Source organism: Ambystoma mexicanum, chromosome 11 (genome assembly GCF_040938575.1).
Source record: "Ambystoma mexicanum isolate Mex_15411 chromosome 11, UKY_AmexF1_1, whole genome shotgun sequence".
Classification (NCBI taxonomy): Eukaryota; Metazoa; Chordata; class Amphibia; order Caudata; family Ambystomatidae; genus Ambystoma; species Ambystoma mexicanum.
Window position 1 is genome coordinate 868,706,166 of NC_090934.1, and position 6,087 is coordinate 868,712,252.

A 6,087-nucleotide genomic window follows, 5' to 3' on the forward strand; every position below is an offset into this window, starting at 1 on the left:
GAATGTGTCTAGTGTTGTCATGTTCAGTGACTTATGCGAAGTGGAGAGATAAGGGGGTCGCGCATTCCGCAGTGTGTGAGTGGGTATGGTGTCCCACCAGGTAGGAGGGTTGCGCCTTCCGCAGTGTGTGTGTGCGAATGGTGTGCCACCAGGTAGGAGGGTTGCCTCTTCCGCAGTGTGTGAGTGGGTTTGGTGTCCCACCCGGTAGAAGGGTTGCACCTTGCGCAGTGTGTGAGTGGGTATGGTGTCCCACCAGGTAGGAGGGTCACCCCTTCCGCAGTGTGTGTGTGAGTGGGTATGGTGTCCCACCAGGTAGGAGGGTTGCACCTTCTGCAGTGTGTGAGTGGGTATGGTGTCCCACCAGGTAGGAGGGTCGCGCCTTCCACAGTCTGTGTGTGAGTGGGTATGATGTCCCACCGGGTAGGAGGGTTGCCCCTTCCGCAGAGTGTGTGTGAGTGGGTATGGTGTCCCACCAGGTGGGAGGGTTGCGCCTTCCGCCACGTGTAAGTGGGTGTGGTGTCCCACCAGGTAGGACGGTTGCGCCTTCCATAGTGTGCGTGTGGGAATGGTGTCCCACCAGGTAGGAGGGTCGCGCCTTGCGGTGAAGGTTCCAGGAGTGAGCAGTTGGAGAAGCCTAGCCTGGGTGATGGGACCCAGTGGTTCACTTTCACAGCTTAACATGTAACCAGACTAAAGCTTACCTGAGGAACCTTGCTTATGTGCCCTGGGAATCTGCTTTTTACATGCACATTATTTGAAGCTTTTCTTGGGGTGGTGTCTGCTTGAGTTAAAAGAATGCAGTCTCTCGCTTCGTGCAATGACATTTATGCAACTGTTATTTTACAACTGTTAAACATGAATCAACTTTTCAGGATCTTACCTTGACGCAAAACTTTTATTGCATTAAGCCGCACGCGCACAACGTCATTGAGCTGGCTGGGCTTCAGCCCTCCAACCCAAAAAAAATGTGAGCTGAGGGGCGGGGCTTTTTGTTACTTAGAGAGGGGAGAGAAGCTAGTCTTACTGTGTTCGTGCAGAACGCAGCAAAGCTTTAAAGCTGCTGGTTTCCGGAAAGGCTTCCATCACTGCACTCCTTAAAAAACATCAGCCCCCTTCCCACGCATGCATAACGTTATGTGTTCTTTCACATCCGAGGGGAGGGGGCTGATGTGCACACTTGCTCTTTGTTAGGCATAGAGAAGAGGGAAGTCTTTTCTGAAAGTAAGCAGTGTGAATGGGTGTTGCATGTTAGCTTATTATGTATGCAAGGAGTGTGTATGTAATGTAAGTATGTATGAACGAGTGTGTGTGAATGAGTGTATGATGTATGGGGGCTGGGTGTGCATGTAAATGGGTGTATGGTCAATGGGATGTTTAAGTGTGTGTGTGTGTGTGTGTGTGTGTGTGTGTGTGTGTGTGTGTGTGTGTGTGTGTGTGTGTGTGTGTGTGTGTGTGTGTGTGTGTGTGTGTGTGTGTGTGTGTGTGTGTGTGTGTGTGTGTGTGTGTGTGTGTGTGTGTGTGTGTACGTGTGTACACATATGGGGGCTGGGTGTGCATGTAAATGGGTGTATGGTCAATGGGATGTTTAAGTGTGTGTGTGTGTGTGTGTGTGTGTGTGTGTGTGTGTGTGTGTGTGTGTGTGTGTGTGTGTGTGTGTGTGTGTGTGTGTGTGTGTGTGTGTGTGTGTGTGTGTGTGTGTGTGTGTGTGTGTGTGTGTACGTGTGTACACATATATATATATATATGCGCTTATGTGTCATGCTGAACCGAGGAGCTGGTTCTGGCGGGTGGTGGGTATGGGGGTGTGGTGGTTGGTAGGAGCAGGACAGCTGGGGAAAGAGGGATAGGATACATGGGCTCCTGCCAGACAAGCCTGGGTGGGGTAGAACAGAGGGGGCGGAGCATCTAAGTTTGACCCGCCTAGTTTCTAACACCCATAACCAGTTAGCCCCCCAACCCCCAAACGTAGGTTTCCTTGCACTCGTGTTAAACCTACTGTAAACATGCTTAATGTCACGTGTTTTAAACCAGCTTGGTAAAATATAGGTATAGTTAAACCAGTTTGGCCTGTTAAAGCTTATTGTACCCGCCTCCACCCACCCCCCCCAACCAATTGTGATTTGTAATGACGCCATTGATGGTGACTATGCCTCCGTGTAATGCAGAGAAGCTCAATGGATCTGTGTATTGTCTGAGGTGCTATAGTTAAACCGTCCTGGGATTGGATATAAACCTCCACATACCGCCTGTGGAGGGCTTACCTTGATCGAGAATACAAGTGCCAGGAAGCCCAGGCAGCAGAAGCAGTTGAGGAAGATGGTGTTGAAAAGGGACCAGAGCACGAAGTCCTTGGGAGGGTCCCGTAGCGAGATCATTTCCACATCCTCCGACAGCCTCCGGTACCCTGAGCCCCAGGGCTGCAACACGACGGGCTGCGGGGGGTTGTCCATATCGATACGCCCGGGGCAGAAAGTGGCGCAGCCGAGGAGCGCGGGGGAGCAGATCTCTAGAGGCTGGCCTAGCAGACCCCAAAACAAGACGGCAGGTGTGTACCAACGGTTCCAGGAAGGGTGTGCGTATAAGTAAAAAGAAGGGTGGGGACATGCAGTTACAGGAGGAGAGGAAGTGGGAGGGGTGAGGAAGGGCCCAGGGGAGGGGCATAAACGATACCAGGGTAGAGGGTGGCACTGGTGATAGCTTCAGGTTCATGGCGGACTGGGGCGGGTAAGGGAGAGATATATGTGGAGGCGCGCGTTAGCGCGGGCATTTGTGTTACTGTAAGACGCGGAATCAAAGAGAAGGCAGAAGGAGTTGTTATAGAAGGATAGAGTTATGAGTAGAGGGGGTTGGGAGGACATGGCGCGAAAACGAGTCGGTGGAGAAAAAGGAGAGGTGATGTACTACGGTACCAGGTGGAGGATAGCTCGGTAGATAAAATGTAGAAGAGAGAAAAGGAGGAGGCAAAGGGCAGGCGTGTGGGTCACAAAATAAGGTTGATGGGGCATAACCCGGACAGTGAAGCTGCAGCCGCGGCCACCAATAGGAATCAGGGTAAGAACAGGCGCACATTGGAGTGCGGAACTGTCCATTGGGGGAGCCACCATACACAGGCATAACCTGGGCATTTGTCCATTTGTTATGCCATATACATCACCAATGACTCATTCGCAAATGCTCCTTTCTTTCCCCTCCAGTAAGGTGCAGAATGAGACTGTGCAGAATGAGACATGTTTTCTTTTTGGCATAAAAAGGCCGCAGATTTATTCCTACTCATAATAACCACAGCAAACAAATAGGAAAAATAGCTCCAAAGGTGCAGCGACTGCTCCATATCCTGTTTCCTCCCCATTTTTTCCATGTCCATAATAGGCCCAACTCCCCCAAGACCTTTGAGTCTGAGAACCGCCTGCCCGTACAGGTATTTCTGGACTGGGGGAGCGCCGTTTGTTGGGGGGAAGCTGAGCCCTCATTGCTACCACAAGATGCCCCTGCAGTTTTAGGCTCCCAGGAGGCGTTGGTCCGAACGAGCGAAGCCCCTTCCTGTTTTGCAATGGCTCATTTGGAGTCCGTCTCTTATCATTGGTCGCCAAAACACCACCTTGCCGTCCTGCGACATCGACGGCCAGGCCCTACCGTAGCTGTTCCTCCTGAAGGGTGGGTGGGAAAACAAAATCCTCTCCTCGTTGGCAGACGTCAGGCTGCTGGAAGAGCTGAAAGTGCTTTCCAGCTGGACGCCTGCTGCTTATATTGGGCTTGCCCTGCCCATTCCTTTTGTTCGCACTTCGTGGGCTTCTTGTGCGCTTGGTGCCCTTTTGGGGCTTCCCGCCCTCTCCCCTGACCCCGATTGGATGGAAGGGGGAGAGAGCGGAGGAGAGAGGCCCCTGCCCCAGTTATCAAGGTGCCTCCTCCATTTGGGGCCATCCTTCCGTCGTCACCTTCATAACCTGGGCATTTGTCCATTTGTTATGCCATATACATCACCAATTACTCATTTGCAAATGCCCCTTTCTTTCCCCTCCAGTAAGGTGCAGAATGAGACATGTTTTCTTTTTGGCATAAAAAGGCTGCAGATTTATTCCCACATTAATAACCACAGCAAACAAAAAGGAAACTAGCTCCAAAGGTGCAGCGACTGCTCCATATCCTGTTTCCTCCCCATTTTCTCCATGTCCATAATAGGCCCAACTCCCCCAAGACCCTCGAGTCTGAGAACCGCCTGCCCGTGCAGGTATTTCTGGACTGGGGGAGTGCCATTTGTTGGAGGGAAGCTGAGCCCTCATTGCTACCACCAGACGCCCCCGCCGTTTTAGGCTCCCAGGAGGCGCTTGTCCGAACAAGTGAAGCCCCTTCCGGTTTTGCAATGGTTCATTCGCAGTCTATCTCTTATCATTGGTCGCCAAAACACTGCCACGCCAAAGGTGGGTTACCGCCCACACTTCTTGCAAACATATTATGCGCTGCGATGACCTTCCCTGCAAAATTCAGATTGCCAGCCAGAGACTGAAGCTCCCTCAGCGTGGCTTTCTCTTTACCCAACAGTCCCGTAATCACCTGTTTCAGTTTCAATTCTTTGTCCCTCGGCAGCCTGCCTTTCCCTGCAATTGTGTCAATTTCAATCCCCAAAAAGGTCAATTTTGTGACCGGACCGACCGTCTTCCCCCTGGCAAGGGGGACCCCGAACTCAGCCATCAACTCTTGAAATATCCCTATGAGCACCTCACAATCGTTTGTCCCTTTTTTACTGATAAACAAGAAGTCGTCCAGGTAGTGTAGCACCCCCCCGGCCTTGGACCTTTGCCGTACTGTGGATTCCAAAAAGCGGCTGAATTTTTCAAAATACGCGCATGAAATCGCACAACCCATTGGTAGACATTTGTCATAAAAGTATTCCTGGAGTACCTTGAAACCCAGCAGGTGATAGCTATCCTTATGCATATGCAACAGCCGGAATGCAGACTCTATGTCCGCCTTCCCCACGAGGGCTCCCACCCTGTTGCTTTTACCATTTCCACTGCCTCATCAAATGATGCATAGTGCACCCTGCATTGCTCCTCAGAAAAGCCATCAATCATGGATTCACCCTTGGGGAAGGAAAGGTGTTGAATCAATCTGTACTGGCCCACTTCCTTCTTGGGCACCAAACCCAGAGGTGATACCACAAAATTCTCCAGGGGAGGAGAGGGGAAAGGGCGCCACCCTTCCCAACTGCAATTCCTTCCCCACTTTCTGCACCAGTACCTCCGGCATTGCCAACGCCGACTTCAAATTGCATGCCTCTCTTGATCCCCTGTTCCCGGTGAAAGGGATCTTAAACCCCCACCTAAAACCTTCCCTAAGAATTTTGGCATCACCCCTGTCTTGATATGGATTTAAAATAAGGAATCATGGCCTGAAATTGTACCGGTGTGGGTAAGTGATTTTTAATCATGCTTGGCTTTTTCTTTGGGTTTGACACTGTTCCTCTGTTTTCCTTCCCCAGCTGAAAACCTGCGCCCCCCTGAACTTTTGCCCTTTGTGTGCTTAAACCTATACGCATTCCAGTAGGTGCATTTACCCTCAGCAAACAACCAGCATTCTGCTTGTTCCCCCTGGAAGCTGGAATGGTTGTTCCAGGAGAAGTTCCCTCGAAAGGACACCCTGCCTCTGTGAGAGTAGGACCCTCTGCTTTTCCTGTACTGTGGCCTTTCTCCTTGGACCTTCTCCCCCAGTGCCCTGGCCGGTACCATTTTATCTATGTACCTGCCCACAACCAATTCATCCCAGGTAATTGCCTGCCACACTTGCATCTTGAGTCTAAAACCCCTATCATAGTTAATCCAAGCATCACCCCCATGTTTTAGGTACTGCTCATGAATGTACTGCTCATACGCGATCATTGCCACCCCATCCTGTGGGTACTTCTCTAACATGATGGTAGCATACATTCAAAAGGCCCTCAACCAGTTATGAATCGTGGCCTCCACCTTAGGTCTCTCTCTCTCCTTCTTTTCCCTTTCCCTCTCGGTTAACTCCCTTAGACCTTCACCCTGCGGCTCCATACCCACTAGATCCCGGATTTCCAAGAACTCCTTACGCCATACCCTCCTC

General features: G+C 51.2%; 1 long non-coding RNA gene across 1 annotated transcript in view; it reads right to left on the bottom strand.

Moving 5' to 3' along the window:
* The window catches only part of LOC138503858 (uncharacterized), a 51,928-nt gene extending 49,344 nt beyond the window's left edge, over nt 1–2,584 (bottom strand). The window contains exon 1 of the long non-coding RNA XR_011279723.1: nt 2,262–2,584. This is a non-coding gene — a long non-coding RNA (uncharacterized lncRNA). The remainder of the gene's footprint in view (nt 1–2,261) is intronic.
* Nucleotides 2,585–6,087: the final 3,503 nt, after the last annotated feature.